This window comes from Notothenia rossii (assembly GCF_949606895.1).
Source record: "Notothenia rossii genome assembly, chromosome: 7".
NCBI lineage: Eukaryota > Metazoa > Chordata > Actinopteri > Perciformes > Nototheniidae > Notothenia > Notothenia rossii.
The window spans coordinates 48,032,433-48,053,446 of record NC_136905.1 but is presented as its reverse complement, the minus strand read 5'-3'; the positions used below and the strand labels follow the sequence as shown (position 1 = coordinate 48,053,446).

Below are 21,014 nucleotides of genomic sequence, written 5' to 3'. Positions count from 1 at the left end.
AGGAGCGCTGGAAAACAAATCTTTTAGTTTACTAAAAGAGGACTCGGCCGCAGGGGACCAGGCAAAAGGCAGTTTGATAGAGGTTAACTGGGTTAGAGGAGCAGCAATATGACTGTAGTTGTTAATGAAACGTCTAGAGAAATTTGCAAATCCGAGGAACCTCTGCAGTTGTTTCCTGGTTGAAGGAACTGGCCAGTCCCGAACTGCTTTCACGTTTAGCTGGGTCAGGTTTTAACTGCCCCTTTTCAACGATGAAACCCAGGAATTGAACAGATGACACATGAAATTCACATTTCTCAGCTTTAACAAACAGTCTGTTCTTGAGGAGTCTCTGGAGCACACATTTGACATGAGAAACATGATCATCTAAAGACTTTGAAAAAATCAGGATATCATCTAGATAAACAAAGACAAAGTGGTTTAGCATGTCCCTCAAAACATCATTTATAAGGGCCTGGAAGACAGCTGGAGCGTTTGTTAACCCAAAAGGCATGACTAAATACTCAAAATGGCCCAGGTGAGTATTAAATGCTGTTTTCCACTCGTCACCCTCTCTGATGCGAACTAAGTAGTATGCATTTCTAAGGTCAAGTTTAGTAAAGACAACAGCGTCATGCAATGGGCCGAAAGCAGAGTCAATGAGCGGGAGAGGATACTTGTTTTTGACGGTAATGTCATTTAGACCTTTAAAGTCAATACAAGGGCGCAGGGACTTGTCTTTTTTGTCCACAAAGAAAATCCCGCTCCCACAGGTGAGGAAGAAGGACGAATTATGCCAGTGGACAAGGATTCCCCAATATACTTCTCCATGGCCTCTTTCTCTGGCCTGGAGAGGTTGTACAGTCTTTTTGTGGGTAAGGGGGCACCAGGGAGCAACTCAATAGCGCAGTCATAGGGCCTATGTGGTGGCAGAGAGAGGGCACGATCCTTGCTAAACACAAGTTTAAGGTCATGGTACTCGCTAGGAACAGATGAGATATCAACCTCCTCAGCTGGACTAGGGGAAGAAAATTGAGTTTTAGCTGATCCTAGGCAATGTGAGTGGCAGTGATTACTCCAACCAGTAATGGAAACAGTTGCCCAATCTATCTGGGGATTATGAACCTTTAGCCAGGGTAAACCGAGGACAACAGGGGACGGCGGAGAGGAGATAACAAAAAGTTCTACAGTCTCTTGATGATTACCGGACATGGTCAGCGTAATGGGAGCTGTGCGGTGCGTGACCTCAGCTAATAGTCTGCCATCTAATGCTAACACTTCTTTGGAATTAGGCAGTTCAATAGTGGGAATGGACAACTTAGAGATGATGCCAGAGTCAATGAAATTGTCATCAGCACCAGAATCAATGAGGATCTGGAGGGAATATGTCCTGTAGCATACCTGGGATTTGAATACGACGACCAGGGGATGAGGAAATGGAAGAATGGCTCACCAGCGTTCACCTTATGGCTGATGAGCCCGCTCTTTTGGCATCTCGGGACACCCCGCGATGTAATGTCCGCAGTAGTTGCACAACCTCAGACGGAACCTGCGTTGGCGCTCTGCTTCAGTCAACTTCATCCGACCGATCTGCATGGGCTCCTCCTGGTAAGGCGTGGGTTGAGATGCTGGCGAGAACGGCAAACGAACACTGGCGGGCTCCGGAGGTGGGCGAGGAACAGCTGGTGACACACAGGAAAGGGGGGAAGGGAAGAAGGCCCTCTGCCTGACTGACCTCTCCCTACGTCTCTCCCTCAACCGGTTATCTAGACGAATAGCCAGACTAATTAACTCCTCTAAGTCGGAAGTCTCGTCCCTAGCGGCTAATTCGTCCTTGATTTCGTCCGCCAAGCCTCTTAAAAACACACTCTGTAAAGCCGCTTGGTCCCAAGTACACTCTGCAGCTAAAATACGGAAATCCAGGGCATATTGGGAAACTGAGTCTCTTCCCTGACGAAGAGAGAGAAGCTGGCTGCCTGTCTCCTTACCCCTAACAGGGTGGTCAAAAACGTTACGCAGCTCTCCGGAGAAAGCATTATAATCAGAACACAGGTAAGGCTTGTTAGAAGAAACTGCCAGCGACCAAGCGGAGGCTCTCTCAGAAAGAAGGCTCATAACAAAAGCTACTCTAGACTGATCAGAGGCATATGTAACTGGCTGCTGACTGAAAACTAACGAGCACTGATGAAGGAATTGGCTGCATGTCCCTGGATTACCTGAATACCTAGCGGGGATGGGAATATGTGGCTCCCGGAGACCTGGACTCAGTGTTGCTGGATGAGCAGACGGTGAAACGGGAGAGGGAGCTGGAGGGAATGGAACAGGATCTTGGGTAAGCCGGGTCGCCACGTCGTCCATGCGGCCGCTCAGCTGAATCATACCCGTCGTGAGTTGGTCAAGCTTTTCATTCAAGCTTCTCAGGACGGACTCGTGCTGACCCACGAGTGCCCCCTGTGAGGACAGGGCCTGCCTAAAAAAATCGGTCTCTGCCGGGTCCATGTTTTTTTGGCCAGATAATTCTGTTAGGGCTGGGTCCAAAGTTCAGGACCTACAATGGCAGCGACCAGATGGATTCAGTCTTTTAACAAAGTTTAATAAAGGAAAAAAGGAGCAACTAAAAAACAATCCACAAAATGAAGGTGGATCTAGTTCACGCTGGTGGCGGCAGCAGGACTCAGGCTGGCTCGAGCAGACACTGGAAAAACAGAGGAAAAAACAAGGTTGCTCTTCAACAAAAACAGCAAGAGAAAATCACACTAAGCTAGGCTACTACGACATTCAGCTCTACCGAGTGAGACGGAATTATCTGGCACTGGAGTGTGAACATGACCAGGGTTTTATGGAGGAGTTGATTAGATGAGTACAGGTGCTCCTCATTGTGAACCAGCTGAGCCTTTCTAACGATCACCACACTGCACAGGAGAGAGAGAGAAGACAGGGAGGAGGGGGAGAAAGCAACACACCTAAACCATAACAACCAGTACGGTAATAGCCTTTCAGTTCCCCCCAACAATTTGTATTGAATTAAATCAACATGGAACCAGTAATCACTAACTTTGTTTCCCCCGGCCCCTTATTGGAGAACACCCAGCTAGTAACCTAGCAACCAAGCTTCAGCTTGCGGCAGTCAGAAACTCATGTATCTTCAAATCTACTTACAAATTAATATGGGGAAGTGTCAGTTCAACCGTATTTGGTTGGAAAACATCTAATTTAGTGCTTGGTTGAAACCAGTGGAGGGCAACGTGTTTGTAGCCCGCCGCACCATTTGCAAAAGAAATAAGCATTTGTTTTGCTAATGTAGCGTTAGCTAGTGGAGCGTTAGCTAGTGCAGCAGCTCCTGCAACAACACCGGGGGACCTCCGGGCGACGTTTCGGTCTACGTCAACCCTAAAAGCGGAGGTGCTGTAGACGCTAAATACCGTAGCTAAACACCAATCATACAACAGCAACGATGAAATAGTGTAACCAATTTAATTTAAGGGGTAATTTCTCAAAATGTTCCCTGTGTGGTTTATTCACCATTACAATAGCCCCACCTAAAATAATTTCCACCAGCCGCCACTGTTTATAGGGATCCTATTAATATCTAATAATAAAAATAATTAAATTCAATAACATGCTTTAACCACTAGGTGTCCCTTTATATCAGAAGTGCACGTTTATGGTGTAAATACTGCCTATCTACCAATAGAGAACCGCAGTGACGCGTCGTAAAGCCCGGAAGTAAACTTCTTCCGGTTCCTTTGTCAAAAACCAATGCAAATTCTCCATAGGATTTTGGAAAATAGCTCGAAATAAGGTCTGTGGTTGACACACATTTAAGAGAGGGATCACGTTTTGTTCAGCCGGATAATCTCCACATGTCAACCCTACTTTTATAATTTTTTAATCATAAATCTAGTCGCCAGAAGCAAAATGCTAACGTTATGCTATAAACGAACTACAAGCCAGTACAGCAGCAGGGTCGCACGACTTCAACGTCACGCCAACTTAAGATCGTTTCAACTGACTTGCACTGAAACTGCACTTTGAACACTTTAAATATATAAACATTTTAAACTGTATACCCCGGTTATCTAGGCCCTTTTTGTTTTGTTTAATGTGTACCACGTTTATCTAGGCCCTTTTTGTTTTGTTTTATGTATACATCTCACACTGTGGGAAACGATATTTCGATATTTCTGGATGTACAACACATGTAGAATTTTTGACAATAAAGCTGAATTTGACTTTTGCGTGCTTGCATATTTTAACAAAGCTTTTCATTTTAGCCACACTGAATTTAACTAGAAGTCATGGCTGTGTCAATTACCAGTCTGATATCGTTTTACAAAGATGACAAGAAGAGTGTAGATAGAGGAGAGAAACACTACACGTCAGGACACGTAACAGGGTTTATAGTGTCGGTGAGTAGTGATAGCAAGAGTACCGTTAACCTAGAGTTAATTTATTCACATTAATTCCCATCAACAAATCAATTGTATGTGTCACATGAAATCTTTATTAGGCAAGGCAAGTTTATTTATATAGCACTTTTCAACACAAGGCAATTCAAAGTGTTTTACAAAAAATGAAAGACATTAAGAAAATGGCATTTAAAATCAGTCATTAAAAAGAAAAGCTAATAAAATAAACATTAAAAGAAAAAATACATGGATAAAAGTTACAGTGCGGTCTAAGATATGAATAGTTCAATTAAAAGCAGCGACAAAAAGAAAAGTCCTCAGCCTGGATTTAAAAGTAGTAAGAGTTTTAGCGGACCTGTAAGTTTCTGGGAGTTTGTTCCAGATATTTGGAGCATAATAACTGAACGCTGCTTCTCCATGTTTAGTTCTGACTCTGGGGACAGAAAGCTGACCAGTCCCTGAAGACCTGAGAGACTTGGATGGTTCATAATTTAGCAGGAGGTCAGAAATGTATTTTGGGCCTAAACCATTCAGTGCTTTATAAACAGCAGCAGTATTTTGAAATCTATTCTTTGACACACAGGAAGCCAGTGTAAAGACTTCAGAACAGGAGTGATGTGATCCACTTTCTTAGTGTTAGTGAGGAACCAGATTAAAGACTTCAGAACAGGAGTGATGTGATCCTCTTTCTTAGTGTTAGTGAGGACTCGAGCAGCGGTGTTCTGAATCAGCTGCAGCTTTCTAATAGATGTTTTAGTGAGACCTGTGAAGACACCATTGCAGTAGTCCAGTCTACTGAAGATAAAAGCATGGACACGTTTTTCCAAATCCTGCTGTGACATTAGTCTTTTAATCCTAGATATGTTCTTTAGGTGATAGTAAGCTGATTTAGTAACTGTTTTAATGTGACTGTTGAAACCAATAACTAATTTAACCCGCTCACAAGAGAGCCCACCTCCGAAGATCGTGACTGGCTGAGGGACAGACTCGGGGGCAGGTTTTCAGGAATTTCTTGGCTTCTCTCCCCCGAGCCAGAAGAGGAACACTGCAGCTTGGAAACACTTACTGTTCCTGAAATTATCAAATCTGTTGGGCATCAGGGACCTGAGGAAATTGTGGCAAGCATGGCATTGTCTGAGGAGCAACAGAGGGCAATTCAGGTGGCTACCACTGGTCAGCGAACCAACCCAAACTGGCATTTGTTCAGGAAAGGAAGGTTGACTGCCAGCAACTTTGGAGCTGTCCTGAGGTCAAAGCGTGTGACTGCTTCCTTTATTGCCAGGGTGCTAGGGCAACAACAGGCCCTTGATGGTGTTTTGTCTGTACAGTGGGGGACTATGAATGAATGTGAGGGCGTCAGGGCATTCACCACTGCAACCCAGATGCAGGTCCATGAGTCAGATTTGTGGCTCTCCCTATCAGGATTGTTGGGGGCATCTCCAGATGGTCTGGTAGGGTCTTCCGCTGTGCTGGAGGTAAAGTGTCCCTACAGAGCCAGGGAAATGACAATTAGTGAAGCATTGCAAATCAAGGGCTTCTGTGTCAGTAAGGACGGAGAAACATTCAGCCTGCGTGAGGAACATCCTTACTGGCACCAAGTGCAAGGTCAGCTTCACCTCACTGCAAGAAAGAAGAAGAAATAAAAAAATTGTGAATTTCTTTTAATTTACATTTACTCGCCTTTGCAATGTTGTGGTTGTTAGAGTGTTAGGTTTCCTGTCAGCTCGTCTGTTGGGAAGATATAAAATATTAGTTTCATGGAAGTCACACCGTCACATATAAGAGCATTAAGACATACAGTACATAGGCTAAAACAAAACATCTAAAGATATAACCTTGCACTTTGATAAGTCTCGGGAACATTTTCACTATTTTGACATTTTTATAGATGAAAATTGAACTAAAGATATAAATGGTAGATTAATCCATATTGAAAATAGGTGTCAGCTGCTACACTAATTATAATAGTTATATTTCTTAATTAATTAAGATAAGATATTACTGTATTGATCCCAATTTGGGAAAAGTTTGTGTTGCAGCAGCATAACAAGAAAAACAAAATATAAGTTATTGTATATACAAAAGTATGTGAGGGATGGAATATTAAATTGAATATAAATGTAAAATGTACATGTGATTTTACGTCCAAGAGAAGCTATGGAGCCGAGAGTTCTCTGCCAGCCAGAGGTGATTTGTTATTAGTTCAATATGTCAAACTGATTTCCCTGACTACAATCTTTAGTTACATGGTGAAACGTTATGCTGCTTGTACTAATTAGACTTATCATATAAGCCACGCAGGTTTTAATAGGATGTATTCATTATCTTTACTTATGTTGCGGTCTTTTCAGCAGCGCCATCTCTAAAACGGCGATACAGTCAATACCCATCATTTACATTTCACCGTGACATGGACAAAAATGTAATGTCAGCTTACCTCATGGCACGAATCCAGACTCTCCTTTGGAAAACATCGGCCGGGAAACGATAGAACAATTATGTTTCATGCGAAGACCTGTGGCTGCAACCCGGAGCAAAGCAACAAACCATTGCGTAGCTAACTAGTAGCGCTAGCTTTAGCTAACGTTAGCTAACGAAACGAACTGCCGAGTAAAATTGGAAAACACTGGTAATTAATTATTCTATAATTTGTAAAACTACATGTGTTAAAAACGACAATTTCAAAAATGCAGATTCTAATGGTCAGATATAGATATACAGATTCTAAAGATAGGCAGGTACTTGCTTTCAAGCAGAACACAGGGGAAAACAAACTTAGCGGGAGTGTTTACGTGTTCGGCGTAATGACGTAAAACGGCCTCGACAATTTCTGTATCCCTATTCAGCCACTCGGTAACAACCATCGTTTTTCAGACACGTAAACTCTTCAAAAATCACCAGTGGGGTTACTGCTGATGTATTGAATTTCGTAGAACAAAACGTGATTTATCTCTTAAATTTGTGTCAACCACAGACCTTATTTCGAGCTATTTTCCAAAACCCTATGGAAAAAATGCATTGCTTTTTGAGGAAGGAACCGGAAGTGCTAAAAATGCTAACTTACTTCCGATTTTACGACGCGTCACTGCGGTTCTCTATTGGATCAAATATAAAAGTCAGCCGAATTAGTGTTTATACTGCAAGGAGATGTATTGTGTGAAAATAAATGTAAGATGTTGTTTAATTGCTGATATATTTAAGATCCACGTCACGTTTTCAGTGTTGGCGGCAGTTCCTCATGTTTGTCTAGAAGTCTTCTCATCAAGGCTCTATAAATAGAGAATTACAGCAGATATGTAACATTTAATGCAGCCGTACCGTGTATTTCAATGCCGTTATGTGATGACCTCCAAAGAGAAAAGCAAGCACACTCGGAATAAAGTGTTTTCGGTCTGTTTCCGGTATTTGTTTATGACGATGTGATGTGAGCTGTGACATGTGAGACTGGAATTGCACAGGGGAAAATAACGCATCTATGCCACCATTTTAGATGCGGATTTTGTTAAACTAATATGTTTGCGCTGTGGACCAACAATATACATTGACGGGGAAGGGGGTAGCAATAAAGATAACACCATTAAACAGTTACACAACATAACAGAAATAATATCGATAGCAGCGTCCCTAGCAACCACCTTGGTAACAATGAAAACGTTGTATGGACACGATTTCCTGAAGTAATCTTCGTAATAACTAGCAAACTAAAGATCATGTACATCCACTGCACACATAATCTGAAATAACAACTCATATTTCTCACATCAAATGACATCAAAACGCATTTGAATGGCCAAACTAACTTTAAAATAGGCATTTTACACCGAGAATAAAACGAAGTTCGGCCATATTCTTTTTTTCTGCAGGGAGAAATGTGAAGATCACGTGACATAGACGCCAGTCATTGGAATGAATGGTGAAAAAAAACGTAGGGATCTTACAATTTCAGAGGCGTTTTTGTATAAATACTACGTCCTACGTTGTGGACCAACGTAGTTATTACACGTTTTTTTTGTGAGACTGGGTTGGGCAAACAGCACAATACTGTTTTAGGCTGAGGCTACATTTGAATTTGAACTATAGTCTATATGTCAATCGCAGTATTGTACTGTAGTATATGTGTTTGACTTATGTAAACTGTGTTCGTTATTCTCCCGTCCAGGAGAGAAGCTTTAAAAGGAGACTAAATGGAGTCTCTGTGAAAGTTCAATTGGGTACTTTAATTAAAAAAGGCGCGGGTTGGTCACAAGCATGATATTGTTCAGTCAGACAAACAGCTGTGATCCGCTCCTCGTTAGGGAAGACAAGATCCGATCTCTCCTCCGGTGCTGTTATATATCCTCTGCTGGCTCCTCCCCGCCAGCCGGCTCGCCTCGTCTCCAATGTCCGTTATTGCATTTAAACAGAGGATTGGTTCTTTTCACATTCAATATATGCTTAACATGCCTTTTCTCCTCATATTCTCTTTCATCACTTTTCATTTAACACATTCTAAACGCTGTAATCAATACTCTAAAAAATACTTCTCGGCTCGTTTGGTTTCCGGTCATTCCGGATGTTGTCACATGCTACTCTTGTCTGTAAATAATAATGTATTCAAATAAACTGTACCTTCATTTAATATTCAGCATGGTAGTATCTCGACATCTATAGTTGTAGTGTTAAATCAGTAGGCTTCGGTTTACACCACTCCATATCATTTCGCTACTAAATTCACCTCTTTAGGAAATCGTATATTAGCCACATGCTAAATGCTAACCGTAGATGAAGGATTTTCAGAATAAAAGCTTAACTGCTTGTGCACAAGAATTTCTGGTTTTTCAGTATAAAAGAGCATTAAAACTGACGGCATGTTTAAACTACATTTCCCCATTAAAACATTGATTTTAATTTCTAACACTTAGTATAGTCATTTAGAAAACATCAATAAAATGCAGTAATTAAATGTGCACAGTTGTTTGAAAAGCATAAATTAAATTTCATTTCATTTCAAACCTTTATTTAACCAGATTGGTCCCATTGAGATCATAGATCTCTTTTTCAAGGGAGACCTGCAGTAAATAGCATTACATCACTTTTATTCATGTAATAATATACACTGTATATCACAAAGTTAATCATTATTGAGCTTTTTAAAAAAAGCAGATCTAGCCATCAGGAGTTAGAGATCTGGGGCCGTATTAACAAAGCATTTTATCTTACCGCTAGGAGTGCTCCTAACTCGCGCTAAAACATTTTACGTAGGAGTTTTTTCTTAAAAGTTATTCACAAAGCCGCTGAGACCTACTCATACTAAGGATAAATCACTAAGAGTGAACTAAGAGTGACGCGCCGTTACTATGGATTACGTTGATTCTCGTGCATGAGTTTAGAAGCGGTCAGTACGGTGATTGGTTGTTCAGAGCAGGTGGTCTCGGTGAAACTCATCCGCAACATCCCACAAACGAGCCCACTAAATCACCGAAAAACAAGGAAATAGCCTAGGCTAGAAATGTATTCCTATCAAATAGTTATGGACAGTGCAGTTAGCAGAATACACGCATGATGACAAGTTTGTGCAGACCACGATAATGACGTTGTATATGCACGTTAAAGAGAGAGAGCAAACAATAAAAATACGTAAATTGCATTAAATCAAGGAGGCAATTAAAAGCACCCTGCAAACTATTATCCAATGAGCATATTTCAAGCATTTAAACACTTTCAATAACAGCCCATACCGCCGTTCAAGTCCCCCTATCATGATGAATGAAAACAATCTGCGTGTTGATGGAATGTACTTTCCTTCTATTTGTAGCCGGTCTGGGCCTACTTCTCAGCAGACCCTTGCTACGACTCTGCGTTGTGTTGTGCGTGTTTGATGGACAAGGAGATTCGGTTGTTGTCTTTAACCGAAACTGTGGCGTATTTATTCCTCTGCATGAAGTAAACACAATAATGCAGCAGCATTAATACACATGGACGTCTGCAACACACCAGTCTCAGTCTGCCATACAAACAACTGAGAGACTAGTACTTATAAAACATTCAGATATCAAATCTGTCACAATAGATCACAATACACTGTACAATTACAGTTACACTGGAAATGTATACACCACCGGCTAATTTGTATTTTTAGACATGTAAATAAAACAATAAAATAAACACATAGTACAAAACACAATAGACCAAAAACATGGGAGCAACAAACATACCTGCATGAAGTAAACACAATAATGCAGCAGCATTAATACACATGGACGTCTGCAACACACCAGTCTGTGGTGGGGAAAAGACGCCATTAAACATGCTGCAGGTGCTGTGTGTGAGTCCTCACAAGTGCTGCTAAACAGTACACTTAACTAAAAGTTTGCTAAAACACTCAAACTTCTGCAAAACAACTACACAGCAACACATTAGCACCATGGAATGATATTATAACCTTGTTTCACAGTTTAAGATTATATAAACACTGTAAACATCATTTAGAACAGAAATCTACAAAGAGCACATGACAAACTCTCCTCACCTCAGTCTGCCATACAAACAACTGAGTGAGAGAGGGTGCAACGCAGGTAGATGACGTCACTGCCGAAAGTGAAGACTTCAAAATAAAAGCATTAGCTCCCAAAACGGTCTTTTGTAGTAAACATACCAAAATAAAAGTGACAATAAATAATATTGGAACAATAAAATCAAACTTGAGGGATTATTGGTGGAATGCACTCCTGTATATTTATATACCTGCTACATTCACCCCTCCTGAATTACATCAAAATCCTGAGCGGCTGACAGGACATAACACTGACAGGGACATTAACACTGCGTTAAAACTGGCACGGGTTCACATAAAGATACCATCTTCACAATCAGCTAGAAGCTACCTGGTAAACAGGTTCAGAGAAATCAAAAGGGTGATCAACCCTTAGTCCCCTCTTAGAATTGCTTGGTGCCGTGTACACCAAACTACCCGGCCTACTTGAGTCCCAAACCGTACTCGTGAGCACAGACAGTAAACAGTACATCACTTACAGTGACACATTGCAAAACGTAAAAAAAAACAACGATAAAAAAAGAAACATCTCAATAAAAGAAAACAAACAAGAAGAAATAATACAGCCCATTTAGAACAGGGTAAGAAGAGACTGGGATCTCTTACTGAAAGAGTTTGCGAACCCCCTCATGCTGGTCGGCCTCTGAACCATTGTCTCTACAAAATGGCTGACTCTCTTAACAACCCTGCCAGCACGTGTCCTGACCACACCCTGCGTGTCTGCTTGAGTGGGTGCTTGGCTGTCTCGGCCCTGTTCTGCAACTGTTGGTAAAGTGTCAGAAATAACGGTCGGGACATGGCCTGTGTCAACCATCGACACTGAGTCTGATGTGTCAACTGCTGACGCTGTAACCGGTCTGAATGACTGGACACTGCTTGCGTCGATCACTGATGCTGTATCTGGTACACTTGACTGATCTAGCTCTGCATCAGACTGATCTTCGTCTGTATCAGCTTCGTCACAGGACCGGTGACTGGCAGTGTCTTCCGCCCCACTCAGTGCCCATGCGCTTTTCCTATCCTCCGAACCCTCTTCCTCTTCCAAAGAGTTGACGAGATCCTCCATCCGAGACCCGTCCTCTGAATCATCAAGACTGTCCTCAGTCTCCGGCATTTCTCATTGAGCAGACTCTATGGGCAGGAAGCTGATATCCAGGATAAGGTTGCGATGCACTACCTTTGTTTTACCCTTGTCATCTTCCAACATGTAGACATGAGTCTGTGGGTTGCTGTCCACGACAGTATAGACTGTTGGTTCCCACTTGTCCGCAAGTTTCTTCTTTCCCCTCTCACCTTTGTTGGCGAGAAGTACTCTGTCTCCCACGTTCAGGCAAGTCCCCTTGATCTTTCGATTGTAACCTCTGGCTTGCTTGTCTTGCACCTTGATGGCATGCTTTCGAGCAATGTCTGCTGCTTCATGGAGGTGGGACATAAGCGTTGTTACATAGCTGCCATAGTCAACAACCACTGGGTCGTATAGGACCTGTTTGAACATCACATCAACGGGAAGTCTTGGAACCCGACCAAACATTAGGTGGAAGGGTGCGTACCCAGTCGTCTCATGCACTGTCGCATTGTATGCAAATGTCAGGGTCTGGATTTGCTGGGGCCACTTGGCCTTCTCTCTCAGTGGCAGTGAACGGATCATACCCCCCAGAGTCCTGTTAAATCTCTCAGTCCCTCCGTTCCCCATGGGGTGGTAGGCTGTAGTGTGTGACTTGGAGACACCCGATAGTTTAAGCAGTTCTGCGATGAGCTCACTCTCAAAGTTGGCTCCTTGATCTGTATGTATGCGCCCCGCAAACCCATACACACAGAAGACGTTGTCCCACAACTTCTTAGCAACTTGTTTCGCTTGTTGGTTTGTGCAGGGAAAGGTATGGGCCAACTTTGTGAAGTGATCTGTCAGGACAAGAACATCTACTGAACGCTGCTTGCTATCTTCCGCACTCCAGAAATCCAAACACACTAGTTCCATAGGAGCGGTGGTCCTGAACTTTCAAGCGGAGCTCTGGCAGAAGGATCCGGTGTCTTGGCCAGGATGCACCTCTGGCAGCACTTCACATAGTCCTTAATTTGGTGCTCCATTCTAGGCCAGAAGAAGCGTTGTCTTGTCAGGTAAATCGTTCTTGCCTGCCCTTGATGTCCAGCCAAGTCATGTACACCACGCAAGGCCTTGTCTACCAGACTTTGGGGCAAGACAAACTGACGCCTCTTCTGTTTGCTCAAGGGATCCTTGGTGACTCTATAGAGCACTCCATCAATGACATTAAGTCTCTCCCACTGCTTGATGAGTACCAGAGCACTTGTGTCCAGACCGTCTCTCTCCCGCCTTGAGGGTCTTCTCTGTCGACTCAGAAAAGGCATGACTCTAGAGATGCCAGGGTCAAGCCCTTGGCTTCTTCGGAGCTCTTCCAGGGAGAAGGCAGGTAGCATATCCTGCCCTGGTGGAACAAGGTGTTGAACGGACTGGATCAACTCTGTCGCCCTGGACTCTGCAGCTGCATCCCAGTGGTCATGAGAATCAAGGACAGCTTTCACAATGTTGTTACACAGGGGCGGGGAACAATGGGACTGAGTCACAGCACCTTGTTTTGACCTCTTCGTCCGCTGACACTGGACCTTTAAGCGAAAGACATCCTGAACTCCATTTTCTCCAACTTCATCAGATTCGGCAAGCAGATTGCCATAGGACTCTGTAACAAGTCTATGCCCAACTGTCTTGGCAAACGGGTCCCGACTGAGAGCATCAGCCACTACGTTCTTGGTTCCTGCAATGTGCTTCAGACTGAAAGTATAAGGAGCGAGCTTTGCGACCCATTGTTGTTCGCAGGCGTCGAGTTTGGGCTTAGTCATTATGTATGTGAGTGGATTATTGTCCGTCCATACTGTGAAGGAATTGCCCTTCAGCCAATGGCTGAATTTGTCACACACACTCCACTTCAACGCCAAAAACTCAAGCCGGTGAGCTGGATAATTCTTATGAGAGCTGCTCAGTGTCTTACTTGCGAAAGCTATGGGACGGGCTTTACTTTCACCAGCTGCTACTTGTGACAACACTTTCTGGTAGTGAGCAGGGGGTACTCTCCGGTAAGGAAGGCGGAATGGGCGATCATCGGTAAGTCGAATGTGGTGGACAAAGCCCTTCGTCTCACCGCAGTCCATTTCATGCTTGGAGAAGACATCGTTGTAACACTCGAGCAGTTGGACTAACTTCTCCTTCCCTGTGTGGCTAGTATGACAAGGTTGTATGTCAAGTTTGTCAAGGCCAACATCTCGCAGCCTCTGTTCGAGATCTGAAGGACTGGTTGGTGTATGGTGCTTGCCTGGGACAGCCTTGTTAATCTGACTAGAGCCTTGGAGGAGCTCAAAATCTTCTACAGCTAAGCAGGGGGACACAGTTTACAGTTCCTCTTGAGCGTAACTGGTCTATCAGACAGATTGGTGACCTTCATGGGGACCCACCTATAACCCCACAGAGGTGTCACGATCCGATCAACCATGATGTTACGTGGCATGGACTTGGATGAGGTCGGCTCAACTATCACAGTGCTTCCCGGTGACATGGGAGTATCGTTAGGTAGCTTACCCCAAACGAGGTGTTCTTGCATTGCTAGGAGAGTGACTGACTGCTTCAGCTTGACTGTGCCAATTTTGTCTGGTAGCTCCTCACCCCTCCAACGGGATGTGTTCGCCATGAGGTCCAAGAACTGTTCACACTCTGGGGATGAGGAAAGACTGCAAACGGAGATAAGCCGCCAGTAATCATCACTGTTCTTCAACTTGCGCATGAGAAACTTGATCACATTTGTGCCAATGATGAGATCATCTCGCTGGCCTGGCACCACAAGAAGTGGAACGATGCAGCTCTCTCCATACACCTTCAGTTCAACTTCGTACATTCACTTCGGTTTAGTGAGTTTTCCTCCACACCCAACTAAAACCACTTCCTGAGTCATCGGTCTTGGTTCTGACAATACTTTTTCACTCAGCATCTTTTCCACTGCTTCTTCACTGAAAGTACAGGCCATGGAACCTGAATCAAGCATTCCCTGCATCTGGAACATATTATTCACATTGACTGGAGCATAGAATAGCTCATCATATGGCTCAACTCTATGCGTGTTCTGTGCTATCATCGTCACACCAGCCGGTGCTGCACCGCACAACTTCACATAACACTGTTCATATTCACTGTCACTTCTGAGGGTTTGTTTACATATTGACGAACACGTCCTCATCTTTTGATGGCGCAATTATTTTTATGTGCTTCCCATCAATAGCACTGACCACACCGGGCATACCTGCAATTGCCATGAAGTTGGCTTTGATCCTGTGTAGTTGTTGATTGTCCAAAGGAAACCGGATAAACTGTTGGATGATATGTGGTCTAGAGAGCGCGCTGATGGTTTGGTTTATGGCACGGCTGACTGATGGTTGCGATATTCCTAAATCGTCGGCATTGCAAAGTTGCATTTTCCCTGTTGCTAAATATCGTAGTGTTGCCAAACATTTTATTTCCGGACTAATCGGGTTATTCCTGTTAGTCGGGGATGTTATTGCATCCCGCACTAATTCCACAACAAGTTTGATACCCTCACGATTTAGCCTATATCTCTTGATCAATTCACAGTCTTCCGTTGTCTCCAAAACATTTCGTCTCGCAGCCATTTTCAGATTCTTTGTGAATAGGTCTTACTGAGTTAGGAGTCCTCTCGAGGACTTTTAAGCTCTCCTAAACTTAGGTGCTACTTTTAGGCCTAAAATACTTTGTGAATTGCTCTTAGTGAATAAAATTAGGAGTCCTAAATTTAAAACTGACACGCCCATTATGTTTAGGAGTTTCTCCTAGATTCGCCAGTTAGGAGCTACTTTTAGCCCTAAAATCCTTTGGGAATACGGCCCGTGAAACAGATTTAAAAGATAAAAACAATTTGAGGTTCATTCATCATGTGGACAAAAACACAATTCAAAAAAGGAAAATCATGTTGCTCTGTAACTGTATTTTCTATCTAGTTCACCATGCAAACTTAAACGGTGATGATAAAAAAATCAAACCACAGTTAAATTATTTTTAAAGATCCTGTGCAATATCCTCTATCACTTTAAAATGAACTCATGATTGTTATCTCCCTTCACACTGAAAAAGCTGAAACATTGACTTTGTTTTAAACGTATTATATAGGGTGTACCGGTTCACAGAATTCACGGTTCGGTACGTACTTCGGTTTGGGGGTCACGGTTCGGTACGGGTTCGGTACAACAAGAAAAAGCAAAAAAAAGTCCCAAATGCATAATTCCAGGTTTGTTGTTATTTATTTTTTATTATTTAAGTTTTAGTTTAAAAATAAGGAACTCTAACATTTTGAATAATTAACTGTATTACACAGTTCAAAACAAACCACAAACAGTACCACACATGCTCAGATGGCCGTATTATCTATTATGGCTGATGTCAAACAAAAAGGTTTCATCAAGCTCTAAAACAAAAAATAATGTCTTGAAAATATTACAAAATAAATAATAAGAAAGTATTTCAAGGGCGCATAGCCGTTGAAATATGCCAATAGCTTCCGTTATTTATTTTTGGTCCCTCTGCTTTCATGTCTATTGGCTTCTTTAATGCAAATAAACTACTTCTACTACTAATAATAATCATAATAAATTCAATAATATAAATACTATATTATTTTATTATAATATAGTTGTAATATAGTCAAGACAAAACATGCCTATGACATGCTCAACAACTGATACTTCTTAAATCTGTATTAAAATGTAGTTCCCTCTGTCAGCAATGTATTAACAACTACACACACATTTCTATCAGTATTTCTCCGTGTTGTGGTTGACATGATGATGACCGTTAGGAGTTAAGGGGAGAGGCTGAGCATCACCATGAAATGTGCAAATTGACATACAAATGAATAAAAGGGGAAAAAATTATCCATGTTTTTTAGGCTGTAAACTTTAACTGTTATGTAAGCCAACTAGACAGACAGTTTATCACTCTTCCTCCTGTACATTAGCAGATCAAAGGCATAACATACTTGAATGAATGTTAAATAAAGAATGCTGGAAATAAATGCATCTCCATTGGCCTATATGCTAGTGATGGCGAGATGAAGCCTTATGAAGCTTTGAAGCTCTCCAGCCAATTGGTTCGCAAAAAGGTTCATCTCATGAGGCTTCATCATGGGCTTCATTTGAACACAAACCCCCTGTTGATCAAAGTGTGGAACACAGGCATATTGGACATCTCAACAGTGTGCCCTATCTCATACCGAGTTCCCAATGAGTAAAGCCTTAGAATAACTCTAAACAACGAACATTAAATCATATTTTCATGTTAACAATATTATTTTTATTCCAGTTGATTGTGATTGAAAAGCCTAAGGAGGCTGGTAAACATTGCAAAGAGGGATTTGTGTTCCTTAGCATAGCCGCGGGAAGTAGGGGTGCTGGGGGTGTACATTTGAAAAACTGAGTGACCACCTAAATAACAATGATTAAACTACATAAAATAGTTATGATTTTACTTAAAATAAAATTAGCTGTATACAGTAACATATAATAGTCATAGTACATATTTGTACCATTCAGGTGGCTTGAATTTATTTTCCAAATAAAATCCGAGTCATCTAGGTCGTAGGTCGTGGGAGAGTGACGTAATTGACGCGACACACACACTGCAGAGTGACAACTTTCTAGAATGGCGCAAAAAAGGATTTTGGATTTTTTTTCTCCAGCAAACAACCCAATAAAAAGAGTGGACTACCAGCTACTCCTCAGCCCGCCAACTCTACAATTAGAGTAATATGACACAGAAGAGACTGACACATCTGACTTTGATGCATGTCCATAGTAACATTTTGGACAATATGGATGTATCTGCTCTAATGAGGGTCTTCAATAGTGCCACCCCTGAGAGGAAGGCTACATTTGGAGTTTTGACAAGCCCCAACACAAGGTAAGACGATATTTTTCCTTTAATGCTGCTGCCGCTGTGCAGTGTTTTGCCTTGTCAATCAGTTAACATTGAATTCATAGTTTTATTAAGATTGTAAATAATATTTTCTGACTATTTGTAATGTTATGTAGGTTTGTAAGACCCATAGTTAGCATGTGGGCATGTGCAGCTGTTGCAAAGTGATGTAGGTCTATAATGGTTTATTAAAGAGCCTGTGACACGATTTTACCCCATCATCCAAACCCATCAATTTGAGTAAATATTGTCCCCTTGAAAACCGTTACTGAACTGATTTTGGATATTTGTACTTTGATAACCATTAATCTGCCCTTCAATGTTGACCATTTCCTGGATCTTCTCGGGGATTCTTCAAGTCCCGCCAAATTATGTGTGACGTCAATGCGGGCACAGCGCTCCAGCTGCACCGTTCAGGATCCCAGCATCTGCATGTAAACGCACGATGGCGCACACAGCAGCAAGCTAAGACAGCGATGACAGTTTAATTTTGAACGTGTCTGAGAGCTCATATGAGGCTGAAGGATCGGTTTATTTTGTATCTGTTAGAAGTTTAGGAATTAGGTGCGTCAATATGGGCGATCATGCGGTCATGTAGCCAGTGGTGGACTGGGACTAAAAATCAGCCCGGGACTCTCGACCGGCCCACTTCGGTACAACTAGTAAATTGTCAACGGGGGGAGTGGGGGATGTGCTAGTGACTTATCCGACCGGCCCACTTCGGTACCGGCCCATCGGGATTCGTCCCGATGGCCAGTCCGCCACTGCACCCAGCCCAGCCCACGTAAACTGTCAACGGGGGGAGCCTCGCTGCGGGGAAACGGTGGACCTAGTGTCCCGATCGGAGTGGGAATAATAATAATAATAATAATAATAATAATAATCCGTGCATTTTATCCATTAATTTCCCCAACATTGTGGTAAAAAAAAAACACACGTTTAATCCATGTTGGTGTACTACTACAACCAGTGGTGTAGTGGGGATGTTTTTACTGGGTGGACGGGGTGGTGGGTGGACGGGAGACACTATGGACGCGCTCGTGAACTGTCAACGGGGGGGGGGCTTGGGGACCTCTGTGTCGCCTGTCAGCGCAATTTACATGATGCCGTTTAGACAATATAATAATAAAGGGCGGTGCCGGCTGTCAGCGAACCGATCCTGCCTTTCTGCGCGACTATCACTCAATGTGTGGGACGCGGGACAAATAATAAAAATGCTGTGTGTGCAACACCTGGTCACCCTACACACACAGTTCTGCCCCTCACACATCCATCCATCCATCTTCTCCCGCTTATCCGTGGTCGGGTCGCGGAGGTAACAGTTCCAGCAGAGAGCCCCAAACTTTCTTTTCCCTGGCCACATCAACCAGCTCTGACTGGGGGATCCCAAGGCACTCCCAGGCCAGCGAAGAGATATAATCCCTCCATCTGGTTCTAGGTCTACCCCTTGGTCTCTTCCCAGCTGGACGTGCCTGGAACACCTCCCTAGGGAGGCGCCCAGGTGGCATCCTAACTAGGTGCCCGAACCACCTCAACTGGCTCCTTTCGACACGAAGGAGGAGCGGTTCAACTCCGAGTCCCTCCCGGATGACCGAACTTCTCACCTATCCCTAAGGGAGACACCAGCAACCCTGCGGAGAAAACCCATCTCGGCCGCTTGTACCCGCAATGATTTTAGATGTATTAGACTATTAAAAAAAGAAATCATGCTTCAAATAAGTGGGGGTACGGCGTACCCCCGCGTCCAACGCCCACTACACCACTGACTGCAACTACAAAAAGCTAAGGTTTGTTTTCTCATCAGGAAATGCAGACCGGCTCAAACAAAAGATTTTTAAATCATCATCCTCACGATCATTTAATGTATCATATGTTCGCCGAATTGACATGAAAGCACTAATAAATGTAGTTTCATCCACTTGAGTTTTAAAAAATAATCGATTTGTTTTTATATCACATCCGACGGGAGGAAATTCAGTAGCTCTCACTGCCGATTTTTAATCCTAATTTAATCATCATCTTCACCACGATCATTTATGTTTATGTTCGCCGAATTGACATGAAAGCACTGACAAATATGAATATACTGTAGTCAACTTCATTAAAACGTTATTAACGTGCCTAAACTCAGTAATTCCCCATTTCTACTCATGACAACACACTTTGTCCGTGTTTGGCTCTCTCGCCGCACAGTGAAGCGTTCCCGCATTGACGTCACTTCCGGCTTCCCCCAAAACCTCAAAATGAGTCGAAGGAATTTTCCCGCGATGTTCGAAATTATTGATATTTATCGGAACGGTATCGCTTTTTCTTTTTTAAACTGACGGTTCGAGATTACTAGTAGCCCACTATTTCATTGCACAACAGTTGTTGGGTTCGTGTCACAGGCTCTTTAAGCCTAACAGTTAAGGCGAGACACCCCAGGTGAATAGGGTAATTTTTTTAACTTAAAGATTTCAGCTAGACATTTCTCCAGTTAATTACCTACAATAAAGCAATTGTTTCTTGTATAACAAGTTTTCTGAATATGCAAATGATCCATTATCTCATAACATTTGCGCATATTTTTAACACATTTCAGGAACCGAAATCTGAACTTTGGATAAAGCCAGGTTAACAATTCTCGTTTCATTTTGTAGTCATATTAGCATCTAAGGCTTTTACCGAAGGGATTTTGGATATCTCTTTTTATCACTCCATAAATCAGAAAACACTGTCAACAGCCCTAAAATATCAATTTTTGCCATGTTTCTAGGTATACAATCTTATATAATTCAGGCTATGAATGACATATGAACAAACCCTTCTGTAAAAGCCTTCATAATATTGATAGGAATATAACTGGAAGGTTTGGTGTATGTAAGTGCAACCGAAGTGGACATTTCGGACTCAAGAGTAGAAGAAAAAACTCATTTTGAGAAAACAACCTTTAAAGATTGCAGTGTGGCGCTAGCTAAACCCTCCTGTTCACTCCGTGAAGGTATTTCATGTTCGGGGTCATTTCTTTTTTGTATAATCTTGCTTCGTGCAAGTGACAATTGTTGTTGTCTTCTCTGTGAACGTTTTTTTCGCCATTCTTTTGTCATTTTGAGATTTAAATTTCTAGCGG

At 42.6% G+C, this 21,014-nt stretch overlaps 1 protein-coding gene and 1 long non-coding RNA gene across 3 annotated transcripts in view; one reads left to right on the top strand and one right to left on the bottom strand.

The window, feature by feature from the left end:
* LOC307045909 (uncharacterized protein) overlaps positions 1-21,014 on the top strand; it is a 600,354-nt gene that overhangs the window by 86,606 nt on the left and 492,734 nt on the right. The gene's annotated exons all lie outside the window — the stretch shown is intronic.
* LOC307046524 lies at positions 10,264-12,290 on the bottom strand. The gene is made up of 2 exons (XR_013810142.1): positions 10,583-12,290; positions 10,264-10,301 (listed from the first exon to the last, which is right to left on the bottom strand). It is a non-coding gene; the product is annotated as an uncharacterized lncRNA (long non-coding RNA).